At 36.4% G+C, this 22317-nt stretch overlaps 1 pseudogene; it reads left to right on the top strand.

The window, feature by feature from the left end:
* Positions 1-19892: 19892 nt before the first annotated feature.
* Positions 19893-20123, top strand: LOC123815075 (annotated as a pseudogene).
* The last annotated feature ends 2194 nt before the right edge of the window (positions 20124-22317 follow it).

Here is a 22317-nt window from a genome sequence, read left to right as displayed (position 1 = left end):
GGCCCTATGTGAGGGGTTGGGGGTATGCAAGAGGCATCTGATGGATATTTTCTCTCACACATCGATGTTTCTCTCCCTCTCTTTCTCCCCCCTCCCCTTCTCTCTAAAAATAAATAAATACAATCTTTTTAAAAACAATGTTGCAGTGAAAATCCTTGTATATGCTTTTTCTGCATTTGCTAAAACTTGTATGTAAGGTAGATATGGAGAAGTGAGATATATGGCCCAAAGAGAGCACATTTTGAAATTTTAACACGTAATGCCAAAATTCCATGTAGGAAGACTCAGCTTACACCACCAGCAGCAGTGAATAAGAATAACCATTTTCCTAAATTTTTATCCCTACTGGGTATTAAACAATCATTTGAATCTTTTGCCAATATTGCTATGGGTGAAAATGTTGTATCATTCTTTGCATATCTCTGATTTTTAGTGAGGTTAAGGAATATTTTCATGTGTTTGTTGGCTATTTGCTCATGAGGTTTCGTGACTTGCCTGTTTATATCTTTCATCCATTTTCCAATTAGACTGTTTGGCTTCTTATTATTGAATTCTGTAGTCTGGAAATAAATCTTTGTTATATGTGTGGGGAATTTTTTTGCAGACTTATTTTTAAACTTTGCTTATGGGGTCTTTTTGGGTACAGATGTTTTAAATGTTGATGTATTCAAATTTATCAGTCATTTCTTTATGGCTTTGCAGTTTGAATCTTGCATAACAAGGCCTTTCTACACCAAGATTAGAAACATTGTTCTGTATTTTCTTGTAACATTTTAGAATTGTTTATCTTTAGCTATTTAATTTTCTGAAGTTACTTTTGGTAAACATTTTTCTAAGTCATTAAAAATTCTAGCAATGTTATGGTTAATAGGTGAATATTATTTCATTATAATACTAATTACTTTTGTATTTTTGTAGGGCACTAAACATTTTGTAAATCATCAGTTCAATAGTCCTAAAATCCATACCAGCACCAATCCCACAGTTTTTTAAGCACTTGAGCTTTAAATTATTACTTCATACCTGCTAGGGTGGCACTTCTGTCTTTTTTTCTCACAAATTTCTGGACTATTCTTGTGCATTTTCTTTCAGATGAATTTTTAAATTAGCTTCTAAAGCTCTATAAGGATTCCTACTGGGCTTTTGATTGCATAAATTTATTTAATCAAATGGTATAAGATATTTTACTTGATAAACCAGGCTTCTATGGCCATCCATTCCTGTTTTTTCCAATTGTCCACTCTTCTTTTTAAAAGATTATTTATTTATTTATTTATTTTTAGAGAGGGAATGGACTGAGAGAGACAGAGAGAGAGAGAGAGAGAGAGAGAGAAACATCAATGTGTGGTTGCTGGGGGTCATGGCCTGCAACCCAGGCATGTACCTTGACTGGGAATCAAACCTGCGACACTTAATTGTCCACTCTCATAAGCAGTTCTGTAAAAGACATTTAGAAAAATATTTGCTCACCAATCTGATTATTTAACTACAATAAATTTTAATAAGGCAAAGCATATTCATGTTTTTGGGGAGGTTGGTAGGTATTGCCCAATGCATTTTGAAGAAAGATTTTACCAATTTACATTTCCATGGGTGTATGGGTGTGTCATTTCCCTATTCACCTGCATGACTGGGTCATTGATGAGGTTGAAACTTTGAAAATTTGATAGGCAACATATGTTACTGTTTTGCTAAAGTAATGTATTTTATACATATGGTCCCTTACTTACAATGGCTCAACTTATGATTTTTCAACTTTAAGGTTGTGTAAAAGCAATACACAATTAGTAGAAACCATACTTTGAATTTTGATCCTTTCCCAGGCTAATGATATTTAGTACAATACTCTTCCAGTGATTCTGGGTAGCGGCTTGGAGCCTCAGCTCCCAGTCAGCCACATGATCACGAGGATAACAACAGATACTCTACAATGTACCATGTTGCCAGCGTTTTGTGAGTATTGTGTTGTGAGCACACTTAAGGTAGGCTAGGATAAGCTATGACGTTTGTTAGATTAGGTGTATTAAATGCATTTTAAAGTTAATAATATTTTCAATTGGTGTTTATCAGATATAACCCCACTCTAAATAGAGGAGCATCTGTATTTGTTTTCTATTGTTCCATTATAAAGTACCACAAATTTAGCAGTTTAAAACAACACATTATTGTCTCACAGTTTGATAGGTCAGAAGTCCTGGTGGGCTTGGCTGAGTTCTCTGTTGAGGGTCTTACACTGCCCGAATCAAGGGACTTGGCTTTTATCTGGAGACTCTGGGAAGAATCCATCCACTTCTGGGTTCCTTCAGGTTGTCAGAATTCAGTTCCTTGCTCTTGTAAGACTGAGATCCTCATGTTCCTAGCTTCTAGAGGCCACCCACATTTTTCCTCATGTGTCCCCTTCCATCTTCAGGTCAGTAGTGGCTCGCTGAATCCCTCTTTTGCTTGGAATTTCTCTGACTTTTCTTTTTGCCACTAGCCTGAGAAAACTCTCTGGTTTTAAAAGGTTTGTGTGATTAGAGGAAGGCCATGGGAATAATCCAGAGTAATCTCCTTATTTTAAGGGGAACTTTAATTACATCTGCAAAATCCATTTTGCTACATAATGTAACAATTTTAGGCAAGATACCTCATCACAAACAGAGTCTGGAAATTAGGGTGGGAAATTGGGTAGGAGGGGAATGGATATTTTAGGATTCTGTCTACCATTGATTCATTTTCCCCTTTTCAAACAACTACACATTGAATCATTTTGGTTGTAAAAGATTTAAACATCACAGAAGTACTGTAATCAGAGCAAAACATGAAAGATACCTTTCACCATCCTTCCCCTTACTACCATGCCTGTTTAGAAGTAGCCCTTTATATTTTTTGTGCATAATGAAGCATCCTTTTGTAACTGGCCACTCCACTTACCTTCTTTATCAGTTCTAAGAATTTTTCTACTTTCTTTGGTTTTCCAGGTGGATAATGATATCACCTGCTAATAATGATTTCTCCTCTTTTATTTGTAATTTCTATATACATTTACTTGACATATCGTGTTTTATTGAATTTCTAAAAAAATGTTAAAGAGACAACAATGAGCATCTTTATCCTTTTCCTGGTTTTAATGAAACTTTGACTATAATGTTTCCCAAACTGATTTTCTGGATGGTAATAGATTTTTATCTATTTTATTATAAATATTTTCCAACATACAGTAAAATTTAAGAAATTTTATAGTGAAGACCTACATACCCACAACATAGATTTTACCACTAATGTTCTTCTATACTTGCTTTATCACATAGCTATCATTTATCTATCTGTCCATCCATCAAACCATCTTATAGTTTTGATGCATTTCTCTCTTTCTATTTTAACTAGACTATAGAGGTTTCTTTGGTTTGTTGGTATTTTCAAAGAACTGTTCCTCAAATGTATTACCCTATTCTACAATTTTTCTATTCTCTATTTTAATAAATTATTACTTTCAACTTTTATATTTATTGTATCTTCTTCTAGTTATCTCTGTTTTACTGTTTTCTTTGTAATGGCTTAAGTGGTTTATTCATTTTCATTCTTTCTTATTTATTTCTAAAAGCATTTAAAGTTATAAATTTCTTTCTGTGCTTGACCTTAGTATGCAGTGCTTTTATTATCATTGATTGCTAATCTAAAATTTTGGTTTTGATTTCTTCTTTGACCTTGAGTTACTTAAAAGTGTTATTTGATTTCTGAAGTGACTAACTTCTTTTGGCTGCTTTTGTGGTTAGAAGGTAGTTGAATTGCACTGTGGTCCAATAATGTGACTTTTTTGATTTCTAATATTGAAGATGTATTATACTTCTTTTTGTAACTCAGTACATGATCATATTTTGCAAGGGTTGCATTGACTTTTTTAAATAAAAAACTTAGTTTATAATGCACAACTTATCAGCTTTTCTAATTTTTAAATATATTTTAATGGAATATCTTTTGGTTTATATGTTTATGACAAGATAATCTTGGTAGGTAGTATCTTTTATGAGTCTTTATCTTATTTAAAACTTTTTGCCTTGAATGATACTAAAATTCCTAATGTTCATGCTGTCACTTATGTGTGTGTGTGTGTGTTCTGATTACAAAATGCCAGACCAATTTATAAATTATTCAAATAGAGTTAACAACTGTTAGTATGGTATATATTCTTTAGACCTTTTTCTATCTATACATTGATATATATGTATTATAATACAGATTTTTAAGCCATTAAAAGGGGGAATCATGATATAAATGTTTTACAACTTGCTTTACTGACTTAATGTTCTCTTGACATTCTTTCTATGTCAATGTATATATACACCTGCCTTATTCTTTTTCACTCATCTCTGGAGCTGGAATTTATACAAAGTGCCTGGTTTATCATTATCTTTTAGAAAATCAAATATCACTTCAGGGAAGCCTTCCCTGCTTCCCCACAAATTGAATCAGGGCATGCTATAATACACTTCCATCATACTCTGCTATTTTCCTCCCTAGGCACCCAAGACAATTGTACAGTTGTGTGTGTGTGATTACTGTCTGCCCTCCCCAGACACACACCCCACACACCCTACACTGGATAATGAGTTCAAGAGCCAGACCATGTCTGTTTTGTTTATATCTGTACCCCAACACCTTGCACAGTGCCTGGCAATTGTACTTGTTCAATAAATACATTTTAAAGGAATGAATGAATAAATAACCCTATGAGGCAAGTATTACAATTATGCCCACTTTACAGGTTACACAGTTATGCTGATTTAAGTAACAGTAACAGTCAGCTATAAGAAATCCTGCGAGGATCCTCAGAAATAAGTGGATGAGATAACAATAGATTATGATTTACCTGATTTTTAATTAGTTGCATACTGTGGATGATTCTTTGTATTGTTACTAAGTTTTTTACTATTATAGAGTGCAAAAAATGAACATCCTTATAAATAGCTTTCTTTGCATATGTATGTACTTCTGTAAGACAGATGCCTGGAAATGAAATTGCTACAATGAGTGTGTGCATTTTACAATCAGATAGATGTGGCCAACTTGTCCTCCAAAAGAAATTATAGGAATTTATGTTATTAGTACAAGAGTATGAGAGTGTTTTCCCCCCATACCCTTGCCAAAGCTGTGTATTTTCACTTATTTTTTCTTTTCTAATCTGTTTCAAAGCGATATTTCATTGCTTTCATTTTTGTGTTTTTGATCTTTTGTGAAGCTGAGCACCTTTTGTTTTTTCTTTTTCAAATGTGTTGCCTGTTTGCATTACTTGCTCATGTTTTTATTGAGTTTAGTATTTTCATATTGATTTGGAAAAACTTTTTATATAGTGGATACTAACTCTTTGTCTACCTGTCCCAATATTTTCCTCAGTTTGTTATTTATCTTTTAACACTGTCAATTTGTTTCTTATAATACACAAATTTAAAATATTTTATACAATCAAATTACTGATCATTGCATTTATAATAGCTGGTTTATGTGCTGCACTTTGAAAAGCTTTCCCTACCTCAAGGTTATAAAACTCTTTCTCTATGGTCTCTCTTTGTACTTTTATGGTTTTAATTTCTACCTTTAGATACTTATGCCATATGAGTTTTATTTTGATGTATAGTAGAGATATAGGTTTCCAACTTTAATTTTTCCCAGTAGCTATCCAATTGTTCTTACATAATTATTGAATAGTTGATATTTTACTCATGCATTTGAAATGCCCCATTTGTCAAATACTAATCTCCCAAATATTTTGGAGTCCATTTCTATAATCTTTTGTTCTAGTTTGTAATGGCTATAGAGTACAAGCTCTGGAGCCAGACTACCTGGGTTTGGATCCAGCTGTGCCATTTACAGTTTCTGCATCTATAAAATGGGAATAATAGTACCCACATCATAGGGTTCTGATTACTAGATACGTTCATTTATGTACAATTATTAGAATAGTCCCTGGCACATAAGAGGTACTGGTATTTTTGTAACATTTATTTATTTATTTATTTATTTAGTTAGTTAGTTATAGAGGGGAAGGGAGGTAGAAAGAGAGGGAAAGAAACATTAATGTGTGGTTGCCTCCCAAGTACCCCCCACCAGGGACCCAGCCGCAACCCAAGCATGTGCCCTGACTGGGAATCAAACCGGTGACCCTTTGGTTTGCAGGCCAGCACTCAATCCACTGAGCCACACCACCCAGGGCTGTATTATTTATTATTAAAAATGTTATTATTGTTTTATCATTTAATAGTACATGATCACACTATCTGCATATAATATTTTATCATCTTTTTAAAAGAATTATTTCTAAATAACTTGAACAATTTTCAAAATACCTATAACAAATATATGTATCCTCCATTCTTACATTTCATGCAAATTAGGCATCTCAACTCTAGGCAGTTAGAGAGGGAGAGCAGAGGAAAGGAGAAGGGAGGAATAATACTGTTCTCATTCACAGATAATATGATTGTCTACACAGACAATCCCAAATAACACACATACACACCTAGAACTAATAAGTGAATTCAGCAAGATTGCAGAATACAAGGTCAACACTCAGAAATCAATCACACTTTTATATAGTAGCAATGAACAATACTATTTATAGTAGCTCCAAAAATGAAATACTTAGGTAGAAAATCCAACAAAACATGTATAGGATCTGTGTGCTAAAAACTACAAAATGCTGATGAAAAAAGTCTCCAAATACTAAACATAACCAGAGAAATAACCATGTTTATGGACTGGACCACTCAACATATCAAAGATATCAGTTTTTCCTAAATTGAACTATAGAGCTAATGGAGTTCCTATCAAAATCTTGGCAAGATTTTTTTTTTTTGTATATACAGATGAGTTGACTCTAACATGTATATGGAGCCCTGGGTGGTGTGGCTCAGTGGACTGAGCACCGGACTGTGAAGCAAAGGGTCGCTGGTTCGATTCCCAGTCAGGGCACATGCCTGGGTTGCAGGCCAGGTCCCCAGTGGGGGGCACATGAGAGGCAACCACACATTGGTGTTTCTCTCCCTCTCTCCCTCTCTTCCCCTCTCTCTAAAAATAAACAAATAAAATCTTTATAAAATAAATAAAAATATATGGAAAGGCAAAAGAAGTAGAATAGCCAAAGTGATTTTGAAAAGATTAATAAAGCTGGAGGCATCACACCACCTGATTTTAATACTATATAGCTACAGTAATCAAGACAGGATAGTATAAGCAAAAGGATATACATATAGACCAATGGAACAGAATAGAGAATGCAGAAATAAACCCATACAAATATGTTCAATTGATTTTTGACAAAGGTACAAAGAATTTAATGGAGAAATGATAAATAGTACTGGAGCAACTGGACATTCATATATAAGAAATAAACCTTGACCAAAACCTCACACCTTATATAATAATTAACTCCAAAAGGATTATAGATGTAAATGTAAAGCATAAAATTATAAGATTTTTAGAAGAAAATATAGGAAACTATCTGGAACTCTTTATATTGCTGGTAGAAATACAAAATGATACAGCCATCCTGGGAAAGTTAGGCAAATTCTTACAAAGTTAAATGTACACTTACCATGAGACCCAGCAATCCCAATCCTAGTTATATTCTCTGGAGAAGCAAAAACTTATGTTCACACAAGACTTGTACATAAAACTTTAAGGTGTTCTATTCATAAACACCAAAACCTGGAAACAACCCAAATATTCCTTAGGGATGAATGGATAGACAACCTCTGATATTCCCATTCAGTGGAATACTACTCAGCAATAAAAAGCAATGAACATGCAACAACTTCGATGAGTCTCAAAGGCATTACACTGAGTGGAAGAAGATGATATCAAAATATTACATATTGCATGTTTCTGTTTATATGACATTTTTTAAAGAATATAAATATAGTAATGGAGAACAGATCAGTAGTTAGTAGGGAGAGGGTGTGACTTCAAAGCAATAGCATGATGATGTTTTATGAGGTAATTGAACTATTCTATATCCTGATAGTGGTGGTGGTTACACAAATCTATTCATGTGTTAAAATTCATGGGACTATACACACAAAAATCTAATTTACTGTATATTAAATACACAAAAATCATGGTAGAATTAGAATGACAAATGCAGCTTTGTTTAAGCATTTGTATCCTTACAATTTTTTTCTGGGAATTCTAAGCTGTCTATAAAATAGCATAAGTATAGATAGACCTCTGCACCCAAGGTACATCAATCAGCATTCTTTCAGTTGCAAATAATAGCAACGCCAAAACAAAGGGAATCAAATTGGACCAATAAGGTTACTTTATTATCGCAGATACAGAGGAATTCAGAAGTAGATAATTCAGTAGCTCGGCAATGTGATTAAGAGTGCAGTTTCCCTCCATCTTGTTCCACTGTCCTCAGCCTGTTGGTCCTTCGCCTTCTGATTCCAAGAGGGCCTCAGCAACTCAGGAATTGCATGGTCATACAATAACATCAAGAGGCTGTAACAAAGAGTGTACATGTCATGTATCCTCAATGAAGACAGAAGAAACTTTTTGCAAGTGCCCAAGCAGATATCCTCTCTTATGTCAATGGCCAGAATTCATGTCTCTTGGCTGTGCCTAAATCAACCATTTGGCAAGGGAAATGGAATTACCATGATTAGTTAGCTCAGACCAGTGTTACTTATAGTGTGGTCTCTGGACTAGTGCTGTCTACCAACTGTTGGTTGCCAGTCCATGACAAGGTACAGCAATTGACATTAAACATTTAGAAACTTTTATATTGAGTTGACCAAGTAATTGTTATGTTTTTGATATAATAAAAACTGGGGGCTCATATTTTGTAGGTCTTCATTTGAGAATACCAGCTCCTGTGATGCACAAAGTCACCCTAAATATCAACAAAAATGGGGGCTCTATTAGGGAAGAAAAAAGTGAAGGATGGCTGTTGGGTAGGATACCAACAGTATGAGCCATGCAAAAAATGATGGGAATGATGTTGCTCCTAGAAACCCCGGAAAATTCAAGACAAGAATAGAATTTGGGTTCAGCATTGTGGAGAAAGCTCTCTGGCTTCACTTGCACACTCACCCACAGTGCTACCACTCCCAGGGGGTAGAGTTGCAAGCAGTCAGGTGGCATTGTGCCTCCCCTGAGATGCCACACCCCAAAACCTGTTTTCCAGCTGGCCCAACATTACCTGTGTTTTTTCTGATACCAGAAACTCCTCCTTAGAAGGTTATAATTGGCCTACATCTGCCATTCTTGCTCACAACAGCAAATACAAAAGAGAGAAAAAAGTCCACTAGAAATGCCAAATTTGGCACATCCAGTCAGCTTGTCGCAATGACTGACTGACTGACTCTGTAACCTGTGACAGGGGCTTTCAAACATTATGAGCACAATTCACATAGTAAGAAACATATTTGACATCACAACTCAGTACACATGCAACTATGCACATGCACACATACACATCTGCAACCAATGTTTCACAAAACAGCATTTACTGTATGTAATGCACTCTAGTTTTTAAAACTTGTATTGATTTTTTAAATTTAGAAAATGCCAATTTTGTCCCACTAAATTAATTTTACAGCCCACCAATGAGTTATGACCTACAGTTTGGAAAGAAGTGCCCTTAAGGAGGGAGATGTAATGGTTCTCAATTCCAGAGGCCATTTGAGTGGCCACCAGTAGCTTTGTGTAACATGTGGCTCCTTCTGTCTCTATTACCAAGACTTACAACCTACACCAGTGTAATGCTTCCATAACCTTATCTTTTTTCTCATAAGCTTCCCTGACCTCAGAGTTCTGGCCTTCTAAATCAGCTGCCTTAGTAGTGAGAAGGCCAGAGGCCCTCCAGGCAGTTCATGAAGCCTGAGTTGCCTTAGCAACACTTGGCTGTAATTGACTCCCGCTGTCACCTGCTCCAGCCTAGCCTGCCCCTCCACACTTTGGGCTGTGGACCACTTTTCTCTTGCTTTTCATAACAATTTCTGCACCCTCATTACATAGACAGATGTCTTCTCATCCCTTCCTTGACGGATTGTCAGATTTTTGGCACACACCTCCCTGGCTCTGTCCAAATTGCCAAATACTCGCTCTGGCATGATTAAACACTCATGGAGATGGATGATTTGAATTACTTTTAGATAACAGTCCCTAATGTTGGTCAATTTAATTCAGAGATCACAAACTCAAATGTAGGCAGGGGCTAGGTGCATCACACAAAAGCCTAGGTGGGGACTGTGCCCCTCCACAAAAGAAGTAGTGGCTACTCATCCAGCTGATTTTCCCATACAGAAATGCACATACACAAATCCAGAATCTACCAACTTATCCAGAGAAACCATAAAATCTGTTTTTTTATGTGAACTTTACCAATTTTATATGCTGACAAGTAATTTTAAAATATTTTAAAAATTCTTATGGGGCAAATCAAACATATCTGTGGGCTGGATTTCTTCAGCAGGCTACCAGTTTGCAAGTTGTTTTAAGCTCTCTTTTACCCTCTGTCTTGCATTTGGACTCAATGACTTTTGCCATCTGCTCTCCACAAAAGCCCACAAAACACAAACATAACAAACAAACAAACCACCCTCACCAATAACAGGTTTGACTTAGCCATAAAGATTTCTCCCTCCCTGATGGTCACAGTAATCAGCCAGACTCTTAAAAGATGTTCATGGGATGAAACCAGTAGGTTCCACTCTTTCTATGGGGCACTGGAACACCCATTTCTACATATTATTGCATTCTAGTTTGTTCCAGGCATGAGTAAAGATATAAAACTGGCCACTGAAGAAAGCAAACCCTGGGGAGGGGAGCAAGCCCTTCTCTTGGTTCTTCCTCTTTGACCATATTTTTTAGTTATGTGATGTTTTACTTTCTAGCATTCCCATCCGTACAGGAATTGCCCTTTCAGAAGTATTGGGAAGAGAACTTCCCACCTTTGGTCAGATAGCTCAGTTGATTAGAGCATCATCTGGATACAACTTTGTGAGTTTGATCCCGTCCCTGGTCAGAGAAAATAACAAAAATCAACCAATGAATGCATAAATAAGCATAACAACAAATCGATGTTTCTCTCTCTCTCTCCCTGTCCTCCTTTCCCTCCTTCACTCCCTTCCTCTCTTTCTAAAATCAATACACATAACCTGGTGTGAAGATTTAAAATTTTTTAATAAATAAAAAATTTTAAAAAGTATATTGGAATATTATATTTTCTCAGGATTTTTTTCCACTTCTAGGTCTTTAAAACAATTTGCATAGAGTTGTATGAGGAAGTCTTTTATAATGTTTAAAATGTCCTCATACTAAGGCTGTGTTCAACTTTTCATTTCCAAATTTGTATAGTTGTGCTTTCTCCTTTTCTTGATTATGGTATTTAATAGCTTATTTTTTTCACAGAATTGGCTTATATATTTATTAGTTCTGCTCTTATCTGTTTTCTAAGTCCTTTATTTGAACTTTTCTCTTTGTTAATTCTTTTCTTCTATTCCCCTTACATTTATTTTGTTTTCCTTTCTCTAATTTTTTGAGTCAGTCACTTTTTCTTTTTCCCTCATTTTTACTGTAAGTGTTTTAAGGCTGAGAACTTTCCTCTGGCCACTATATCTGTATCCATAGATTCTGATATGTAGTGTTTTCATTACCATTATTGGCTAGAAATTCAGCAACTTTTGTTTGAGTTTCCCCTTTGACCTGAGAGTTGTTTGATAGAGTTTTGAACATATTCAGATGGAAGATCCATTTTACATTGATTTCTAGTTTTAGCCATTTGTCATCAGAAAACATTGCATTAGTTCCACTTTTGAAATTTACTGAGATTTTTCTCCTTGGCTAAATATTGATTTTTTGTTTAGATTTCCTATTATCACTGGCTTGCTGTCGTTGTTGTTGATTTGACATGTCCTGGAATGAGAAAGATGAGTTAAATTTCTCCTGTTTTTAGCATATTTCAATCTATTGTCCATTTCTCCTTGTCCCTTGTATCTTTTAACATTTCAGCTCTGTGAAAGCTGCTGTTATTTGGTACAAAAATAGTCATAACTCTATATTCTCATTGTGAATCATGGCCTTTTTGCCTTGATTGATGCTTTTTTATAGTAAGATTTTTATTTTGGAATAATTTTAGATTTACAGAAAAATTGCAAAGACATGGCTGTCATATAACTGTGTGACTTCATTTTCAAAACTAAGAGATTAGCATTGGTACAATGCTATTAACTGAACACCAGACTTTACTCAGATTTTAGCTTGCTTCTTTCTGTTTCAGGATCCAACCTAGGATCCCACATTGCATTTAGTCATCATATCTACTCCAATCTGTGACAATTCCTCAGTCTTTCCTTGTTTATAAGAACCTTGACAGCTAACTAATGCCTTTCATTCTGAGGTTTCAACTTGTCCGATCATTAAGACTGCAACCCCTGCTTTATTTATTGGCATTTGACTAGTATACTTTGCTCTTTCTTATATTTTTAACATTTCTGAATAGATTTGTTTTAGTTGATTCTCTTGAATACAGCAGTTGGATTTTTCTCAGTGATCCAATGGAAAATCTTTTTCTTTAACTATTTATACTTACTGATACAAAAGATGTTTTGCTGTTAATATAGTCATATTATTTTAAGTATTTTTCTTTTTTAGTTATATGTTTACATATTAAAAGCATTTTACTATGCAGTCTGTTCTGTTTGTTTTTAGTTATCCTGACATTTAGAAAAGTTTCTATTTTGGTCTAGTGATTAATTTTAGGTATCTTTTTTATTACTTTTTTTTCTAGTTGTTTATTGCTAATGCAAAGAAATACTGTTAAGGCCTGGCCAGATACCTGTTGATTAGAGCATCGTCATGATATTCCAAGGTTGTGGGTTCAATCCCCACTCAGGGCACATATAAGAACCAACCAATGAATGAATACATAAATGGAACAATGAAATTGATGTTTCTCTTTCTCCTCTTTCCTCTCTCTGTCCCCAAAATCAATCAATATTTTTTTAAAAAAGAAAGAACTTCCCATCACCCGCCCCCCCCAGCCCCTTTTCACTCATTAATCTTCCCTGTAGGGACTGATTGGTGAGATTCTAAAATGTAATTGAGGGCTTATTGCTCAACCCCTGCTGAGCTATCTGCCTTTTACTTTTCAGAGCTCTCTTGCATATAGCCTGTTTATGTCTTCCTCTTTGGTCCTCCATGTGGTCAGTCCCACTAGAGAGAGCTCAGCTGGGTGATGGGCTTCTGTGTAGATCCATCTTTTCCCTCAGGAAGGTGCAAAAGTCTAGGCTTGGGAACAAAAATTTGAAAACCTGATTCAGGCTGCAGACCACAGACCCATTCTCTAAACCAATCTTGTCAACAATAAATCTCAATATTCTGATCACTCGTTGGCTCCTGTGTGTATTTCTTAATTAGTTCAGAATTCAAGGGAGATAGTGGTGTGATTATATGAGAGACCCCCATGGTGTATGGGTTGAGAAACCTTGAGAAATGGAAACAATGACTGACATTTGCCATCCAAAGTAGCACTTAAGGGAGTCAGTTCTGTTCATGGGAAAATGGTGGTGGGTATGCACAGGTGTTGCAGCTGCCTTTCTCTCCCATAAGGACAGATCTTAGAAAGCACTGGACATGTGCATCATTGACTTTGGGAGTTTGCAGCAGTTTATATTATGATGGGTGTCTGTTGCACTCAATTTCTTTTAATAGACAGCATTCTTAGAAAGTACAGGCCTCGTACATTTTTGACTTTACAACTGTGGCTGGTCTTTAAAAGCAGGTGGACCCAAGTGGACCCTAGTAAATATAGACTGCGCATGCTTTTGTGGCTGAGACAGGGGTTAGAGTATCAGAAAAATAATATTTTGGTCCTGGTTAAGGTTTATCTCAAAACAGCTTCAATAATCAGGCTTTTTCAATATCAGAGGGCAGAAAAATTTTTGCTCCACTTTTCCTATTTGTCAGCCAGGACTATAGGCTGGGGCTTTTAACTGAAATAGTAGCTAAATTCCATGTGAACCACAAATTCCTACAGAGTGTGATGATGTCTTTTCTATTTAGTAGGTAGCATTCCATTATTGCTGTTCTACCTGGATTTGAATTACATTCTGTTCCAGAGACAAGAAAAAACTATGGAAGAGCCTTCTTGAATTTTTGTGGTATATCCACAGATTCCTAGACTCACTCCTCCTCTGCTCCAACCACCATCTTTGCATAGTATCAGGCTTGCTCTGGATTTATTAATTATACAAGACATAATTATGACTTTGGATTTTAAAGAACCAGACTATGAATTTAACCTAAGAAGGCAGGTGATTTTTTGTCAAGATACAGATAGAGAAATGGTAGCCTTCACCATATATAGGACATAGCATCTTCTTGTGTTGCAGTGGAGAAACATCTTAAAATTATTAAAATTCTAAAGCTAAAGAGAAAAGCTTTAAAGGCCACTTTCCATAAGAATGGTTTGCTCACATAATAAAGGAGGTACTGGATTTCTTTCAAAATAATGCTTCATACTAATTTATTTGTGAGTGATATGATATGATATCTGAGATTTGCTAAAATATATTCCAGAAAAATGTATGAATAGATGAGTTAAAATTGGTAAAGTGTTGATAATTGTTGAAGTTGAGTACTTCATTATATTATTCATAGGGGTTTGCTATAGTGTTCTTTCTGATTTTGTGTATGTTTGAAGATTCCATAATGACACATGAAAAATAAAAATAAGCTTTGGTTTTACTTACAATAGCCAAGTGCTGGAAATAGCCTAAGTGCTCATCAGTAAATGAGTGGATCAAAAAAAACCCCATGGTACATTTATACAATGGAGTACTGGGCAGCAGAAAGAAAAAAGGAGCTCCTACCTTTCATGACAGCATGAATGGAACTGGAGAGCATTATGCTAAGTGAAATAAAGCAGGCAGTGAAACACAAATACCATATGATCTCACCTATAAGTGGAACCTAATCAACAAAACAAACAAGCAAGCAAAATATAACCAGAGACATTGAAATAAAGAACAAACTGACAGTAACCAGAAGGGAGGGGGAGGGAGTAATGGGGGAAAGAAGGGGAAGAGTCATCAAGGAACATGTATAAAGGGCCCATGGACAAAGCCAAAAGCGGGGAAGGATGGAGGGTGGGAGGTGGGGGTATGTGGGGAAGAGGAAAGTGGTGGCAGGAAAATGGAGGCAGGTGTGCTTGAACAAAAATTTAAAAAGAAAGAAAAATATCCAAGAAGATATGGTACTTAAGCTGGAAAAAGAGGGCTTTTCTTAGGAAAATGTGATCTTGGAGAACTAATTAAACAGATAAAAGGGAAAAAGAAGATAAGCTCAAATATAAAGATTCTTAAAAATGGTCCTGGTCATGTAGTTCAGTTGGTTAGAACTTCGTCTGGATACAACAACATTGCTGATTCAATCCCTAGTCATGCACATGCAAGAAACAACCAATGAATGCCTAAATAAGTGGAACAACAAGTTAATGTTTTTCTCTCACCTTCCCCTCTTTCTCCAAAATCAATCAGTAACTTTTTAAAAAAAACCAGCATTAAAAAAGATTTTTTAAAAATGTTATTAGACACAGGTAGATATTTTTATTGTTACTAAGTCAGAGAGGTTGTCTGGATTCCAAAGAAATCAAGGGAGAAGAGAAATAAAAGTGCACTGGAATTGCTCTACCAGTGAGAATCCAGAACTGCAATGCTCAGAGCAGGTATTCAAATATAAAGGTGTTTTCAGAAAGCTTACTTTAGAGAGTCTGTATTTAGAGCAAATGGGAAAAAAATAGTAGGCAAAATACAATACCCTGCCAAAGATGTTCATACTGTAATCCCTAGAACCTATGAATATGATATATTGCATGACAAAAAGGGACTGTGCAGATATAACTAAGGGTACAGACTTAAAAATAAGGGGATTATCCTGGATTTTCTGGATAGGCCCAATCTAATAGCATGAGCCCTTAAAAGCAGAGAACCTACCCCGGCTGGCAGCAAGAGAGATATGGCAGAAGAAGTCAGAGGGATTCTAAGTATAAAATGTAGGGGCTACCCCCAGCTGACAGCCAACAAGAAAACACAGTGCTCAGGTCTATTTGTGGAAATAACTAGATTTTAACAGCAACCTAAAAGAGTTGGGGAGCAGATTCTTTGCAAAGCCTCCCAATAGGAGCTAGCTATTAAGGAGCTAGCCATACCTTGATTATGGCCTTGGGAAACCTGGAGCAGAGAAACCAGTTCAGCCAATCTGGACTGCTGGCCCACAGAACAGTGAGATAAGAAATTCGTATTGTTCAGTCTTGAAATTTGTGGTAACTTGTTTTAAAAAAGCAGTAGAAAACTACTATATACCATGATCTAAAGTGGGTACAAAAATTTGGACAGATTTATAAAAGGGAGACTAAAAAGATGATTGTAAAATACTTCTGGTATTTAAGATGTGCTTCTAGGCAACACAATTATGGGTGGGAAAGCTGGTAGGACATGTTCTCATGGGCACATGCTCAGAATATGTATCGGATTAAGACTCCAAGAAAAAGAAATCAGGGAAGATGAGACAAACAACAAGGGAATCAGGTAAAACAATAATAGATTGAGTTAAGTAAGCCTAGACTAGATATTGATTTTAATAGGAGAATACCTCCTGGTGAAATTATCCAATTTTATGAGGTTAAAGTAGACAAGAATTGTGGAACCATGTATGCTTTTGCCAGATCCAGAATTCCTGTCCTTCCCCAGTCTTACTGAGATATAATTGACATATAACATCATATTAGTCTAAAGTGTACATCATAACAATTTGATATATGTATATATTGCAAAATGATCACCATATAGGTTTAGTTAACCAGAAGTTTTCGAGTGTATCGTTTTCCCTATGATGGACCTCACAAGACAAAATACTGAAGAGTTTGTTATAAAAAGAAGTGGCTGCATCTGAAAACAAAATTTAAGAAAAAGGAAGGAACACACTGCAATTCAAAAAGTAGTAACCATTGTATCAGACACTGCTAATTGTCCTTTAATATATGTTCTCACCTTCTTTCAAAGTAATTACATTTTTAGGTATGCACATACCTGTCCAGCTAAAGATTGCATTTCCCATTCACCATTGCAGCTAGGTGTGACTAAATATTAGTCAATGAAATGTGACTGAAAAGGATGTGTACAACTTTAAATCCAGTCCTTAACATGAAAGCCCTTCCCTTCTTCATCCTACTGGCTAAAATGGGAGCAATTTTGTAGCACATGGATAGGAGCACCATTCTGGTGATGACAAGGAAATTGAATTTCTGAATAACCTCATAGAACAGCTACCATACAGTCCTAGAATGCTTTCTTCTGGTCTATTACATCTGAGGGAAATACGTTTTGTTTTATTTAAGTCTCTGTTAATTTAGGTGTCTGTTATAAGAAGCTAGATGTATATCCTAACTAATATAGCCATGCACACATTAGAGAAGGAAAGGTAACCAACCTATGAAGCAGATTAAAATGTGAAAAATTTAGCTGAGCTTCTAGATCAAGATGGTGACTTAAGCATTTGTTAAAACCTGCCATCACCCCTGTCTCAAATACCTAGAACCTAGCATAAAATATTTCCAGTCTTTTTACTGTAAAAAATCTCAAATATATAGAAAAGTTCAAATTAGTACAATGCATATCATTATGCCCCCCACTCAGTTTCAACTGTTAACATTTCCCTATATTTGCTTTATCTATCATCTATCTGTCTATCTATCTATTCATCTGAGAGTGAGGTGATTTACATCATCCCTAAACTTCAATGCACATCTTAAAAAGACATGCTCCTACTTAATTACAAAGCCTTTATCACACCTAAGGAAATGAACAATAATATTCTTGCAATAACATTTTAATGTCATCTAATATCAGGCCATATTAAGATTTCCCTAGTTGTGCTTAAAATGTCTTTTCAGAGCATTTTAAAAATTCAGGATTCAGCCCTGACCTGTGTGGCTCAGTTGGTATTGGGCATTGTCCTGCAAAAGTGAAAAGTCACTGGTTTGATTCCCAGTCAGGGCACATGCCTGGGTTTCAGTTTCATTTCCCATTTGGGGTGCATGGAAGAGGCGACCGATTGCTGTTTCTCTCACACATTGATATTTGTCTCCCTGTCTTTCTCCCTCTCTTCCCCTCTCTCTAAAAATAAATAAATCAAATATTTTAAAATATCCATTATGCAGTTAAGTTTTATGCACTGTACTTCATGCATTTAGTTTGTTTGAATTTGAAACAGTTGCCCCATGTTTTCATAAAATATTTTTAAAGTTAAAAATGGACATCTGAGCTTGAAAACAAGCAAGCAAGTAAACAAACAAAAAAGAAGCTTTCCAGGAGCCAGAAATAGAGCGAGACTCCCTAAAGGTGAGATGGATGTGCATGTATGTTACAGGGGATCCAGGACCGACACAGGCTGTAGGGGCGGGAGTATCAGTTCCTGATGAAGCTGAGAAGCCAAGCCAGTCCCTAGCTGAGTCAGGAAATCAGCCTAGAGCAAGCAGCACTTCATAGAGGAGCATGAAAGTAAAAATGAGGTACTGTTTCTTATCATTAGGCAGACAAATACTTTAAAATCTGACTATTGTAAGTGTTGGGAAAATTGGGGGAAATAGGCATACTCCTACACTGCTGGTGGGAACATCAACTGCTTCAACCAATTTGGAGAGCAATATGTCAAAATGCTGTCCAAAAAATAAAATGTGGTGATGTTATACAATGGAATAATGCACAGAAATGGTGCTAGACCTCCACATAGCAATATGGGTCTCAAAAATATAATACTGACTAAAAATGAAACAATTATATAAATGGATAGATACAAAAATGCCATATACAGTTTATGGGTGTAAATATGCTTATAAAGCATGAAAATTGATAAGAATACACTTCAGACCACAGTGGTTACCTCAGAAGAGGAATGGCAATGCAGGTGGTGTTTAAAAGGAAAATCAGCCATATCTCTAATATCTTTTAATTGCAGGAAGCAGATATGGCAAAATATCTACAATTCTGGGTGAGAGGAATGTGGGGTTTTGTTACAATATTCTTTGTACTTCTTTTGTATAGGTTTTGCAGCTCTCACAATTAAAAAAGAAGAAACACATTTGAGCCTGCCTCAGAGAAAGCAAGCCATAAGAGTAGAGAGAAAGAACTGTTTCTGCATCAGTAAAGTGGTATTTGAGGCCTGGAAAAGTCAAAGTGTTTTCTTAAGGGTAACAAACCCAAGGCAGATGGATTTTTCCTCATCAGCACTCAAGAAGACAAGCTTCTGAATGCCTGTTTTAGGAATCTACTGAGGGTAATTCATGAAGAAAAATAAATGAGAAAGAGAGGGGAGAGAGAGAGAGAGAGAGAGAGAGAGAGAGAGAGAGAGAGAGAGAGAGAGAGAACCACCTGAAGAGACAGGCTTCACACCTTCACACAACCAAGAAACTCCAGAGCAAGAGACAGTACAGTTTAAACTGAGAAGTTGAGAAGTTATGGGTCCTAGACAACCAGCACCACCTAACTTGCCTACTGTTGAAGCTGCAGGAAAGATGATTTTCTCTTTCTCTCACATTTTCTGTTTATTTTTCTTTCTAGCAGATATTGTTGTCTCTGGTATAAGCTCTACTTTCTGATGGCAGTGTGAGGCTGGACTGTATTATGTACTAGTTTTTGGCAACATAATTTTGCTTGGGATAATTGCTTCAGGGGCAGAGGTTTGACTGTGACTAAGAATTTTTTCTTTTTCCTCTTTCCCCTCTGTGGTGGGTGGAGGAAGCCCAAGTGGTGCTGGACACGCTCTCCTCTTCCTCTCCCTCAGACACCCCCTGGCCCCGCCACCTTCACACTGCGTGTAATCTCCAACACAAGACACAAAACAGCCCAGACCTGGATATGGCTCGTGGGCAGCAGGAGATTCAGTCTTAGCAGAAAAATGCCAAAAAGCAAGCCGAACAAAAGAAGAAACAAGGACATGACCAAAAAGCTACTGCCAAAGCTATCTTGATATATACCTGCACTGTCTGTAGGACACAAATGCCAGACCCTAAGACCTTCAAGCAGCACTTTGAGAGCAAGTGTCCTAAGTCTCCACTTCCTCCAGAATTGGCTGATGTTCATGCATAAGTCTGTTTACAGCTGAATTCATGACACCTTTGACTCTTCTGCTGTCTCAGACCTTAGGTAACAAACCTGCAGCTGCTTTTCTAACAAACTGTTGATCAGCAGAAATAGATGGGCTACAGAAACACTCATTTTTATGCAGTTCTCTTTTGGGCTTCATGCAAAGACAATTCTGTATACAGTTGGCTTTGATTTGGAAATCTGAAAATTAGTCAGTCCATTCTTGTTATAAATTTTTTTTTTACAAATGTGAGTATATTGATATTCATATTGCGTAAAATAACTCATGTAATAAAGTAGTACTTTGGCATTACAAAATCACAGGAAAAAAGAAAATTTTCTTTTAAATAACTTTATATTAATACAGAAGCATTGTAAAAAATTAAACATTATAAACCATGGAAATGTAATAATTAATTAAACAAGTAAAATTCTACTACCCAGAAATCACCACTGTAAGATCCTAGTACATAACCTGCAGGATCCCTTTCTCTCTCCTGACTCTGTCTGCCTATACATGACTTTGTTTCATTACCAGACTGAGATCTTACTACCCATACTGTTCTGTAGCCTGTTTTTTTCAGTCATCAGTCTCTATTTTGCTATTTCAGTAAATTTTTAACTCATCTAATACCCACATCATATTCATATTTCCCCAAATAACCTAAAAATGTCCCTTGCAGTTGCTTCATCCAAAGCAGTACTCAATCCAGACCATGCATTGCATCTGGTTCTTACATCCCTTAAGTCTCTTTTAATCTAGCACAGACACCATTTTTAATGATACTGATTTGCTGAAGATACCAGACCAATGGTTCTGCAGAATATTTCACTTAATGGGTCTGTCTGCTTCTTTCTTTGCATTATTTTATTTTTTAAAGATTTTATTTACTTATTTTTAGAGAGGGAAGGGAGGGAGAAAGAGAGAGAGAGAGAGAGAGAGAGAGAGAGAGAGAGAGAGAGAGAGGGAGGGAGGGAGGGAGAGAAACATCAATGTGTGGTTGCTGGGGGCTGTGGCCTGCAACCCAGGTATGTGGCCTGACTGGGAATTGAACCTGTGACACTTTGGTTCGCAGCCTGAGCTCAATCCACTGAGCTATGCCAGCCAGGACTGCATTATTTTCTTCTAAACTTTTGTTCATGTGGCACTGGTGTCAAGAAAATCTTGTGTCCAATTAACTTTTTGAACTCTTAGACAGTGGAGACATATGAGAATCTTAGAGTTGGATTAATTCTTTTTTGGAGGTCATACATGAACTTCACCTGTTTCAGTAATGACAGTCTAGGTTCCAGTTGCCAAAGGAACCTCCACAATCTTCACACCTCAGAGTGAGACTCTTATAACTGAGAGTCAGCAGAAACAAGTCAGGGAGGAAATACTTCTAGACTTAAATTTCTTTGGAGTTTTGTGATTTATTTTCCTTCAGAGAATTTCACATTGTTCAAATTTTGGACATATATACATTATTTGGGACATTTTATGCTATAATTTGGGCTGAACATGTAACTTCTGGTCAACCATTTTTGGACAATGTGGCGAAGCACACTTTAGGATGGGAAATACAATATGGATAGACTGTATAGCCTAGGATGCAGCAGGGAACTTGGAGTTAAGTTGATTAGTGTTCTGCTCTGATCCACTCAGAGCCCTCTGGAGACAAACCAGAAGAGCCCAAAGTTGGTCCTAAGAGGAACAGTGGTTGGCAGTGAATGGTCTCCTGAAGGTGAAACATGGACTGCCCTTTTGAACTCTTGTCTCCTACCTCTACTGTGGGCAGCCACACTTCAAAAAGACCATGAGGTTGGCTATTAAACCCAATAGGTTAAGATAAAACTGTTGAGGAGTATTAGAGGCAGCTTAATCGTCTTTGTTATGGGCTGAATTGTGTTCCCCCTTCTTCATATGTTGAATCACTAACCCTCAGTACCTCAGAATGTGACTGTATTTGGAGATACAGAATTTCAAAAGGAGATTAAATAAAACAAGGCAGTTAAAGGAGCTCTACTCTAATCTGACTAGTGTCTATACAAGTAGAGAGTAAGGCATAGAAAAAGACATCAAGGGCCTATTTTCCCAGAGGGCTGACTGTGAAGAGGCAGCAAGAGGGTATCTACGTGCAAGCCAAGGAGAGAGCCCTCAGGAAACTGGCTCTGGAGACACCTTGATCTTGGACTTTCAGCCTCCAGAACTGTGAGA

Source organism: Phyllostomus hastatus, unplaced genomic scaffold (genome assembly GCF_019186645.2).
Source record: "Phyllostomus hastatus isolate PE091 unplaced genomic scaffold, TTU_PhHast_1.1 phas_contig_10, whole genome shotgun sequence".
Lineage (NCBI taxonomy): Eukaryota > Metazoa > Chordata > Mammalia > Chiroptera > Phyllostomidae > Phyllostomus > Phyllostomus hastatus.
The sequence above is the reverse complement of the archived record's forward strand: the minus strand, read 5'-3'. Positions and strand labels throughout refer to the sequence as shown.